The following is a 12,256-nucleotide window of genomic DNA, read 5'->3' as shown; positions in this document are numbered from 1 at the left end:
TAGCTGAGTTCTTGCAAATCTGTGACACTGTCAAAACCAATGGGGTTGATTGATGAGCGGATAATTTGTATACTTTTTGGCATTGTTTTTAGTATGTTTTTGATATCTTTTAGTTAGATTTTAGTACATTTTTATTAGTTTTTATTTAAAATTCACTTTTCTGGACTTTACTATGAGTTTGTGTGTTTTTCTGTGATTTCAGGTATTTTCTGGCTGAAATTGAGGGACCTGAGCAAAAATCTGATTCAGAGACCAAAAAGGACTGCAGATGCTGTTGGATTCTGACCTCCCTGCACTCGAAGTGGATTTTCTGGAGCTACAGAAGCCCAATTGGCGCGCTCTCAACGGCGTTGGAAAGTAGACATTCAGGGCTTTCCAGCAATATATAATAGTCCATACTTTGTCCAAGATTTGATGGCCCAAACCCGCGAAGCAATCCGGCCTCAGGAATTCCAGCGTTAAACGCCGGAACAGGAATAAAAGTTGGAGTTAAACGCCCAAACTGGCATGGGAGCTGGCGTTTAACTCCAGAAAAGGTCTCTACACGAATTTCCTTGATTGCTCAGCCCAAGCACACACCAAGTGGGCCCGGAAGTGGATTTTTATGTCATTTACTCATTTCTGTACACCTTAGGTTACTAGTTTACTATTAATAGGACCTTTTACTATTGTATTAGTAGACTTTGGTAGCTATCTTCACTTTTATGCTATCTTAGATCTTTGGGAGGCTGGCCATTCGGCCATGCCTGGACCTTATGCTTATGTATTTTCAACGGTGGAGTTTCTACACACCATAGATTAAGGGTGTGAAGCTCTGCTGTACCTCGAGTATTAATGCAATTACTATTGTTCTTCTATTCAACTCCGCTTGTTCTTTATCTAAGATATCACTCGTTCTTCAACCTATGAACAAGGTGACTGACAACCATTCTTGTTCTACAAGCATTCGAGGCTTTAGTGAATATCTCTTGGATTCCTGATTGCACGATGCATGGTTGATCGCCTGACAACCGAGTGCTCGCCTGACAAACGAGCCAGCCATTCCGTGAGATCAGAGTCTTCGTGGTATAGGCAAGAACTGATGGCAGCATTCAAGAGAATCCGGAAGGTCTAACCTTGTCTGTGGTATTCTGAGTAGGATTCAATGATTGAATGACTGTGATGTGCTTCAAACCTGTAACCTACTGGGCGTTAGTGACAGACGCAAAAGAGTTATTCTATTCCGGTAGGGGAGGGAACCAAACCGGTGATTGGCGGCACTGTGACAGAGTGCTTTGCATTAGCTTTCACTGCGCGGATGGGAGGTAGCTGCTGACAACAGTGAGACCCTACACGAGTTTGCCATGGAAAGGAGTAAGAAGGATTGGATGAAGGCTGTAGGAAAGCAGAGAGACGGAAGGGAAGGCATCTTCATACACTTGTCTGAAGCTCTTACACCAATGATATACATAAGTATCACTATCTTTATCTTTTATGTTATTTTCGTTCATCATCATCATATACATTTGAGTTTGCCTGACTAAGATTTACAAGATGACCATAGCTTGCTTCAATACTAACAATCTCCGTGGGATCGACCCTTACTCACGTAAGGTTTATTACTTGGACGACCCAGTGCACTTGCTGGTTAGTTGTGCGAAGTTGTGTAATGCCATGGTATTGAGCCACCAAGTTCTTGGAGCCATTACCGGGGATTATTTGAGTTGTGAAAAAGTATTGTTCACAATTTCGCCCGCACCAAGTTTTTGGCGCCGTTGCCGGGGATTGTTCATGTTTTGAGCAAGCTTTTGGTAACATCAGAGCCAAGATCTGGCAACAACATCAAATTTTTGGTGTTATTGCCCGGGATTGTTTAGGCTGGACAACTGACGGTTCATCTTGTTGCTTAGATTAGGTATTTTTTTTTTCGAAATTCTTGAAGGTGAATTCTAGAGTTTCATGATGATTTGTTGAAATCTGGCTGGCTGAGAAGCCATGTCTAATCTGATTGGACCGAGGTTTCAACTTATCACCACAAGAGCTTGTTGATTTCGTATCAATCTTGCTGTTGGAGCAGTGATTTGCTAAGGCTTGGCTGACCTTGGTCATGTCTAGTGTTTTGGACCGAAGCTTTCTTTGAAAGCTTGGCTGGCTGTGAAGCCATGTCTAATTCCTGGACCGGAGCCTTAGACTAGCATTGCACTGATTCCTGGAATTCTCATTAAGAATTTTGATACTTTTTTTCACTTAATTTTCGAAAAACACAAAAAAATTACAAAATCAAAAAGACCAAAAATATTTGATGTTTCTTGCTTAAGTTCAGTGTCTCATCCTAAGTTTGGTGTCAAATGCATGTTTTTGTTATATTTTTCGAATCCATGCATATATTTCTTTGTTTTGATCTTTGAATTCTATTGACTTGAAGTATTTTGTGTGTCTCATATGCATTTTCATGTTGTTAGTGTCAGTAGTACACAAACTGCTAAGTTTGGTGTCTTGCATGCATTGTTAATTGATTCCTTTTGCATTTTGATTATCAAAAATCCAAAAATATTTTTAATTTGTGTCCTTTCAAGTCAATGATACAAAGAATTGAAGATTCAAAACATGCTGCAGAGGAATTATACAGAAAAAGCTGAGCATTCAAAAATGCCCAGTGAAGAAGGCAGACTGGCGTTTAAACGCCAGCCAGGGTACCTGGTTGGGCGTTTAACGCCCAAAAAGGGTGCATTTTGGGCGTTAAACGCCAGAATGTATACCATTCTGGGCGTTTAACGCCAGGATGGTGCAGGGGGAAGATTTTGTTTTCAAAATCAAATTTTTTTAGTTTTTCAAAATCAAATCTTTTTCAAATCAAATCTTTTCAATCAAATGTTTTCAAAATCAATTTCTTTCCTTTTTAAAAGATACTTACTAACAATTAATGATTTGATTGAACATCACAAGATTGTTACCTTTTCTGTTGAGGAAGGTTTGAATGTTTCAAATCATATCTTTTCTTGTTAGGCAAGTCATTCATTTTTAAAATCATATCTTTTCAAATAGTTTTCAAATCATATCTTCTCAATCACATTTTTTTTTCATATCTTCTTAACCACATCTTTTTCAAAATAACTTTCAATCAAATCTTCTTAATTTCTAATTTCAAAATCTTTTTCAAAAATCACTTGGTTTCTTTTCCACTTTGATTTTCGAAAATCAATTGATGTTTTTCAAAAATGTTTTCAAAGTATTTTAATTAATTTTCGAAAATCTTCTTCCCTCCTTCCCACATCCTTCTATTTATGGAGTGTCACTCCTTCTCAATGCACAATTCGAACCTTATCTAACTAAAGTTCGAATTTATCTTCTCCTTCTTCTTTCTATTTCTCTTTTCCTCTGACACTTAAAGGAATCTCTATACTGTGACATAGAGGATTCCACATTTTCTTGTTCCCTTCTCTTTCATATGAGCAGGAGCAAGGACAAAGGCATTCTTGTTGAAGCTGATCCTGAACCTGAAAGGACTTTGAAGAGAAAGCTAAGAGAAGCCAAAGCACAACTCTCTTTAGAGGACCTGACCGAATTCTTCAAGGAAGAAAACATGGCAGCAGAAAACAACAACAATGCAAACAATGCAAGGAAGGTGCTGGGTGACTTTACTGCACCTACTCCTGATTTTTATGGGAGAAGCATCTCTATCCCTGCCATTGGAGCAAACAACTTTGAGCTTAAGCCTCAATTAGTTTCTCTAATGCAACAGAATTGCAAGTTCCATGGACTTCCAATGGAAGATCCTCATCAGTTTTTAGCTGAATTCTTGCAAATCTGTGACACAGTCAAGACTAATGGGGTTGACCCTGAAGTCTATAGACTGATGCTATTCCCTTTTGCTGTAAGAGACAGAGCCAGAATATGGTTGGACTCTCAACCTAAAGAAAGCCTGGACTCATGGGAAAAGCTAGTCAATGCCTTCTTGGCAAAATTCTTTCCACCACAAAGATGGAGTAAGCTTAGAGTGGAAGTCCAAACCTTTAGACAAAAGGATGGAGAATCCCTCTATGAAGCTTGGGAAAGATACAAACAATTAATCAGAAAATGTCCTTCTGACATGCTTTCTGAATGGAGCATCATAGGTATTTTCTATGATGGTCTCTCTGAACTATCTAAGATGTCCTTGGATAGCTCTGCAGGAGGATCTCTTCATCTGAAGAAGACGCCTACTGAAGCTCAAGAACTGATTGAAATGGTTGCAAATAACCAATTCATGTACACTTCTGAAAGAAATCCTGTGAACAATGGGACTAGTCAGAAGAAAGGAGTTCTTGATATTGACACTCTGAATGCCATTTGGCCCAGAATAAAATATTGACTCAACAAGTCAATTTGATTTCTCAAAGTCTGTCTGGAATGCAAAATGCACCAAACAGTACTAAGGAAGCTTCATCTGAGGAAGAAGCTTATGATCCTGAGAACCCTTCCATGGAAGAGGTAAATTACCTAGGAGAACCCTATGGTAACACCTATAATTCTTCATGGAGAAATCACCCAAATCTTTCATGGAAGAATCACGAGAGACCTCAACAAGGTTTCAATAACAATGGTGGAAGAAACAGGTTTAACAATGGCAAGCCTTTTCCATCATCTTCTCAGCAACAGACAGAGAGCTCTAAGCAGAATAATTCTGACTTAGCAACCATGGTCTCTGATCTGATCAAAACCACTCAAAGTTTCATGACTGAAACTAGATCTTCCATTAGGAATTTGGAAGGACAAGTGGGTCAGCTGAGCAAGAAAATTACTGAACTTCCTCCAAGCACTCTCCCAAGTAACACTGAAGAAAATCCAAAAGGAGAGTGCAAAGCCATAAACATGGCCGATTTCTGGGAGGAAGAAGAGGCAGTGAACGCCACTGAGGAGGGGCCTCACTGGACGTCCACTGGCCTCTAATGAGTTCCCCAATGAGGAACCTTGGGAATCTGAGGCTCAGACTGAGACCATAGAGATTCCCTTGGACTTGCTACTGCCTTTCATGAGCTCTGATGAGTATTCTTCCTCTGAAGAGGATGAGTATGTCACTGAAGAGCAAGTTGCTGAATACCTTGGAGCAATCATGAAGCTAAATGACAAGTTATTTGGAAATGAGACTTGGGAAGATGAACCTCCCTTGCTCACCAAAGAACTGGATGACCTGTCTAGGCAGAAACTGCCTCAAAAGAGGCAGGATCCTGGGAAGTTTTCTATACCTTGTACCATAGGCACCATGACCTTCAAGAAGGCCTTGTGTGACTTAGGGTCAAGTGTAAACCTCATGCCCCTCTCTGTAATGGAGAAATTAGGGATCTTTGAGGTGCAAGCTGCAAAAATCTCACTAGAAATGGCGGACAACTCAAGAAAACAAGCCCATGGACTTGTAGAGGATGTTCTGGTTAAGGTTGAAAACCATTACATTCCTACTGATTTCATAGTCCTAGAGACTGGGAAGTGCATGGATGAATCCATCATCCTTGGCAGACCATTCCTAGCCACAGCAAAGGCTGTGATTGATGTTGATAGAGGAGAGTTGATCATTCAAGTGAATGAAGAATCCATGGTGTTTAAGGCCCAAGGATATCCCTCTATCATCATGGAGAAGAAGCATGAAGAGCTTCTCTCAAAACAGAGCCAAGCAGAGCCCCCACAGTCAAACTCTAAGTTTGGTGTTGGGAGGCCACAACCAAAATCTAAGTTTGGTGTTGAAACCCCACATTCAAACTCTAAGTTTGGTGTTGGGAGGTTTCAACAAGGTTCTGAGTGTTTCTGAGGCTCCATGGGAGTCCTCTGTCAAGCTAATGACACTAAAGAAGCGCTTGTTGGGAGGCAACCCAATGTTTTATATTAATTATTTTCTTTTGTTATTTTATCTTTTCTGTAGGTTGATGATCATAAGAAGTCACAAAAACAATGAAAAAAGCAAAAACAAAATGAAAAACAGGAAGAAAAACAGCACACCCTGGAGGAAGATGCTGCTGGCGTTCAAACGCCAGTCAGCCTAGCAGTTGGGCGTTTAACGCCCAGTCTGGCACCTTTCTGGGCGTTTAACGCCAGAAAAGGGCACCAGACTGGCGTTAAACGCCAGTAAAGGGCAACAACCTGGCGTTAAACGCCAGGAATGGGCACCAGCCCGGCGTTTAACGCCAGAAATGGTCAAAACGTGGATTTTGATGCCATTTGGTGCAAGGATGACTTTTCCTTGACACTACAGGATCTGTGGACCCCACAGGACCCTACCATCACTCTCTCTCTTCTTCCCCCATTCACCAATCACCTCAACACCTCTTCCCCAAAAACCCCTCACCTATCAAATCCATCTTTCTCTTCACCACTCACATCCATCCTTCATAAAACCCCACCAACCTCACCCTTCAAATTCAAACCACTTTCCCTCCCAAACCCACCCTCAAATGGCCGAACCTTTACCCCCCTCTCTCCTATAAATACCCTTCTTCAACCCTTCATTTTCACACAACCTAAGACCACTTCTTCCCCCTTTGGCCGAACACACTACCCTCCCCCTCTTCCTCATTTCTTCTTCTTCTACTCCTTTCTTTCTTCTTTGCTCGAGGACGAGCAAACATTTTAAGTTTGGTGTGGTAAAAGCGTTGCTTTTTCGTTTTTTCCATAACCATTATGGCACCAAAGGCCGGAGAAACCTCTAAAAAGAGGAAAGGGAAAGCAAAAGCTTCCACCTCCGAGTCATGGGAGATGGATAGATTCCTCTCAAAGGTGCATCAAGACCACTTCTATGAAGTTGTGGCCTTGAAGAAGGTGATCCCCGAAGTCCCCTTTTTACTCAAAAGGGGAATATCTGGAGATCCGCCATGAGATCCAAAGAAGAGGTTGGGAAGTTCTCACCAACCCCATTCAACAAGTTGGAATCTTGATGGTTCAAGAGTTCTATGCCAATGCATGGATCACAAAGAACCATGACCAAGTGTGAACCCGAATCCAAAGAATTATCTTACTATGGTTCGGGGGAAATACTTGGATTTTAGTCCGGAGAGTGTGAGGGTGGCGTTCAACTTGCCTATGATGCAGGAGATGAGCATCCTTTCACTAGAAGGGTCAACTTTGATCAAAGGTTGGACCAAGTCCTCACAGTCATATGTGAAGAGGGCGCACAATGGAAGCAAGATTCAAGAGGAAAGCCGGTCCAATTGAGAAGGCATGACCTCAAGCCCGTGGCTAGAGGATGGTTAGAGTTCATACAACGCTCAATCATTCCCACTAGCAACCGGTCCGAAGTTACCATAGACCGGGCCATCATGATCCTAGTATCATGATTGGAGAGGAAATAGAGGTTCATGAGGTTATAGCTCAAGAACTCTATAAAGTGGCAGACAAGACCTCCACTGTGGCAAGGTTAGCCTTTCCTCACCTCATTTGTCACCTCTGTTATTCAGTTGGAGTTGACATAGAAGGAGATATCCCCATTGATGAGGACAAGCCATCACCAAGAAAAGGAGGAATACACAAGAGACCCCTCTCATCAAGAAATCCCTGAGATTCCTCAAGGATGAACTTTCCTCCACAAAACTATTGGGAGCAACTAAACACCTCCCTAGGAGAATTAAGTTCCAACATGGGACAACTAAGGGTGGAGCATCAAGAACACTCCATTCTCCTCCATGAAATTAGAGAAGATCAAAGATCATGAGGGAGAGCAACAAAGACAAGGAAGAGACATTGAGGAGCTCAAGCACTCCATAGGACCTTCAAAGCAAGGAAGAGCCGCCATCACTAAGGTGGACCATTCCTTGATTTCCTTGTTCTTTATTCCTTTGTTTTTCGAATTTTATGCTTTATGTTATCCATGTTTGTGTCTTATGTCATTAGTGTCTTAGTGTCTATGCCTTAAAGTTATGAATGTCCTATGAATCCATCACCTTTCTTGAATAAAAATGTGCTTAATTGAAAAAGGAAGAATTGCATGAATTTTGAATTTTATAATAGTTTAATTATTTTGATGTGGTGGCAATATTTTTGTTCTCTGAATGTATGTGTAAACAGTGCATATGTATCTTGATTTGTGGTTCATGAATGTTGGCTCTTGAAAGAATGATGAAAAAGGAGACATGTTACTGAGGATCTGAAAAATCAATAAAATGATTCTTGAAGCAAGAAAAAGCTATTCAAAAAAAAAAAAAAAAAAAAAAAAAAAAAAAAAAAAAAATCGAAAAAAAGAAAGAAAAAGAAAGAAAAAAAAGAAATAAAGTTGTGATCCAAGGCAAATAAGAGTGTGCTTAAGAACCCTGGACACCTCTAATTGGGGACTTTAGCAAAGCTGAGTCACAATCTGAAAAGGTTCACCCAATTATGTGTCTGTGGCATGTATGTATCCGGTGGTAATACTGGAAGACAGAGTGCTTTGGGCCACAGCCAAGACTCAATAAATAGCTATGTTCAAGAATCATCATACTTTACTAGGAGATCATTAACACTATCTGGACTCTGAGTTCCTAAAGAAGCCACCATTCTGAATTTCAAGGGATAGATTGAGATGCCAAAACTGTTCAGAGACAGAAGGTTAAAAGCCCCGCTCATCTAATTAATACTGATCTTCACAGATGTTTTTGGAATTCATTGCATATTCTCTTCTTTTGATCTTATTTGATTTTCATTGCTTGAGGACAAGCAACAATTTAAGTTTGGTGTTGTGATGAGCGGATAATTTGTATACTTTTTGGCATGTTTTTAGTATGTTTTTGATATCTTTAGTTAGATTTTAGTACATTTTTATTAGTTTTTATTTAAAATTCACTTTTCTGGACTTTACTATGAGTTTGTGTGTTTTTCTGTGATTTCAGGTATTTTCTGGCTGAAATTGAGGGACCTGAGCAAAATCTGATTCAGAGACCAAAAAGGACTGCAGATGCTGTTGGATTCTGACCTCCCTGCACTCGAAGTGGATTTTCTGGAGCTACAGAAGCCCAATTGGCGCGCTCTCAACGGCGTTGGAAAGTAGACATCCAGGCTTTCCAGCAATAGTCCATAGTCCATATTTCCATACAACGCCCAAACTGCATGGGAGCTGGCGTTTAACTCCAGAAAAGGTCTCTACACGAATTTCCTTGATTGCTCAGCCCAAGCACACACCAAGTGGGCCCGGAAGTGGATTTTTATGTCATTTACCTCATTTCTGTACACCTTAGGTTACTAGTTTACTAATAGGACCTTTTACTATTGTATTAGTAGACTTTGGTAGCTATCTTCACTTTTATGCTATCTTAGATCTTTGGGAGGCTGGCCATTCGGCCATGCCTGGACCTTATGCTTATGTATTTTCAACGGTGGAGTTTCTACACACCATAGATTAAGGGTGTGAAGCTCTGCTGTACCTCGAGTATTAATGCAATTACTATTGTTCTTCTATTCAACTCCGCTTGTTCTTTATCTAAGATATCACTCGTTCTTCAACCTATGAACAAGGTGACTGACAACCATTCTTGTTCTACAAGCATTCGAGGCTTTAGTGAATATCTCTTGGATTCCTGATTGCACGATGCATGGTTGATCGCCTGACAACCGAGTGCTCGCCTGACAAACGAGCCAGCCATTCCGTGAGATCAGAGTCTTCGTGGTATAGGCAAGAACTGATGGCAGCATTCAAGAGAATCCGGAAGGTCTAACCTTGTCTGTGGTATTCTGAGTAGGATTCAATGATTGAATGACTGTGATGTGCTTCAAACCTGTAACCTACTGGGCGTTAGTGACAGACGCAAAGAGTTATCTATTCCGGTAGGGGAGGGAACCAAACGGTGATTGGCGGCACTGTGACAGAGTGCTTTGCATTAGCTTTCACTGCGCGGATGGGAGGTAGCTGCTGACAACAGTGAGACCCTACACGAGTTTGCCATGGAAAGGAGTAAGAAGGATTGGATGAAGGCTGTAGGAAAGCAGAGAGACGGAAGGGAAGGCATCTTCATACACTTGTCTGAAGCTCTTACACCAATGATATACATAAGTATCACTATCTTTATCTTTTATGTTATTTTCGTTCATCATCATCATATACATTTGAGTTTGCCTGACTAAGATTTACAAGATGACCATAGCTTGCTTCAATACTAACAATCTCCGTGGGATCGACCCTTACTCACGTAAGGTTTATTACTTGGACGACCCAGTGCACTTGCTGGTTAGTTGTGCGAAGTTGTGTAATGCCATGGTATTGAGCCACCAAGTTCTTGGAGCCATTACCGGGGATTATTTGAGTTGTGAAAAAGTATTGTTCACAATTTCGCCCGACCATTGATCCTGAGGTCTACAGACTTATGCTATTCCCTTTTGCTGTAAGAGACAGAGCTAGGATATGGTTGGACTCACAACCTAAAGAAAGCCTGAACTCTTGGGAAAAGCTAGTCAATGCCTTCTTGGCAAAGTTCTTTCCACCTCAAAAATTGAGTAAGCTTAGAGTGGAAGTCCAAACCTTCAGACAGAAGGAAGGTGAATCCCTCTATGAAGCTTGGGAAAGATATAAACAATTAATTAGAAAGTGTCCCTCTGACATGCTTTCTGAATGGAGCATCATAGGTATTTTCTATGATGGTCTGTCTGAACCGTCCAAGATGTCATTGGATAGCTCTGCTGGAGGATCTTTTCATCTGAAGAAGACGCCTGCAGAAGCTCAAGAACTAATTGAAATGGTTGCAAATAACCAATTCATGTACACTTCTGAAAGGAATCCTATGAACAATGGGACAAATCAGAAGAAAGGAGTTCTTGAGATTGATACTCTGAATGCCATATTGGCTCAGAACAAAATATTGACTCAGCAAGTCAATATCATTTCTCAAAGTTTGTCTGGAATGCAAGCTGCACCAGACAGTACTAAGGACGCTTCATCTGAAGAAGAAGCTTATGATCCTGAGAACCCTTCAATGGAAGAGGTGAACTACATAGGAGAACCCTATGGAAACACCTATAATCCTTCATGGAGAAATCATCCAAATCTCTCATGGAAGGATCAACAGAGACCTCAACATGGTTTCAACAACAATAATGGTGGAAGAAACAGGTTTAGCAATGGCAAGCCTTTTCCATCATCTTCTCAGCAACAGACAGAGAATTCTAAGCAGAGCCACTCTGACTTAGCAACCATGGTCTCTGATCTAATCAAAAACCACTCAAAGTTTCATGACTGAAACAAGATCCTCCATTAGAAACTTGGAGGCACAAGTGGGTCAGCTGAGTAAGAAAATTACTGAACTCCCTCCTAGCACTCTTCCAAGCAATACAGAAGAGAATCCAAAAGGAGAGTGCAAGGCCATTGACATGACCTACATGTCCGAATTTGAAGAGGAGGAAGAGGCATTGAGCGCCACTGAGGAAGGCCTCAATGGACGTTCACTGGCCTCCAATGAGTTTCCCAATGAGGAACCATGGGAATCTGAGGCTCACACTAAGACCATAGAGATTCCAATGGATTTACTTCTGCCATTCATGAGCTCTGATGAGTATTCTTCCTCTGAAGAGGATGAGTATGTCACTGAAGAGCAAGTTGCTAAATACCTTGGAGCAATCATGAAGCTAAATGACAAGTTATTTAGTAACGAGACTTGGGAGGATGAACCCCCTTTGCTCACCAAAGAACTGGATGACTTGTCTAGGCAGAGATTACCTCAAAAGAGACAAGATCCTGGGAAGTTCTCAATACCTTGCGTCATAGGCACCATGACCTTCAAGAAGGCCTTGTGTGACCTAGGGTCAAGCATAAACCTCATGCCTCTCTCTGTAATGGAGAAGCTAGGGATCTTTGAGGTACAAGCTGCAAGAATCTCACTAGAGATGGCAGACAATTCAAGAAAACAAGCTTATGGGCTTGTAGAGGATGTTCTGGTAAAGATTGAAGACCATTACATCCCTGCTAATTTCATAGTCCTAGAGACTGGGAAGTGCATGGATGAATCCATCATCCTTGGCAGACCCTTCCTAGCCACAGCAAAGGCTGTGATTGATGTGGACAGAGGAGAATTGATCATTCAAGTGAATGAAAAATCCTTTGTGTTTAAGGCTCAAGGATATCCCTCTGTCACCATGGAGAGGAAGCATGAAGAGCTTCTTTCAAAACAGAGCCCCCACAGTCAAACTCTAAGTTTGGTGTTGGGAGGCCACAACCAAATTCTAAGTTTGGTGTTGAACCCCCACATTCAAACTCTAAGTTTGGTGTTGGGAGGTTCCAACATTGCTCTGAGTATCTTTGAGGCTCCATGAGAGCCCACTGTCAAGCTACTGACATAAAGAAGCGCTTGTTGGGAGG

General features: G+C 41.3%; 1 non-coding gene across 1 annotated transcript; it reads right to left on the bottom strand.

The window, feature by feature from the left end:
- Positions 1 to 3,967: 3,967 nt before the first annotated feature.
- Positions 3,968 to 4,075, bottom strand: LOC130942808 (small nucleolar RNA R71). Its single transcript, XR_009071358.1, has one exon. It is a non-coding gene; the product is annotated as a small nucleolar RNA R71 (small nucleolar RNA).
- Positions 4,076 to 12,256: the final 8,181 nt, after the last annotated feature.

Source organism: Arachis stenosperma, chromosome 7 (assembly GCF_014773155.1).
Source record: "Arachis stenosperma cultivar V10309 chromosome 7, arast.V10309.gnm1.PFL2, whole genome shotgun sequence".
Taxonomy (NCBI): Eukaryota; Viridiplantae; Streptophyta; class Magnoliopsida; order Fabales; family Fabaceae; genus Arachis; species Arachis stenosperma.
Note: the sequence above shows the minus strand (reverse complement) of the source record. Positions and strands in the feature narration are given on the sequence as shown.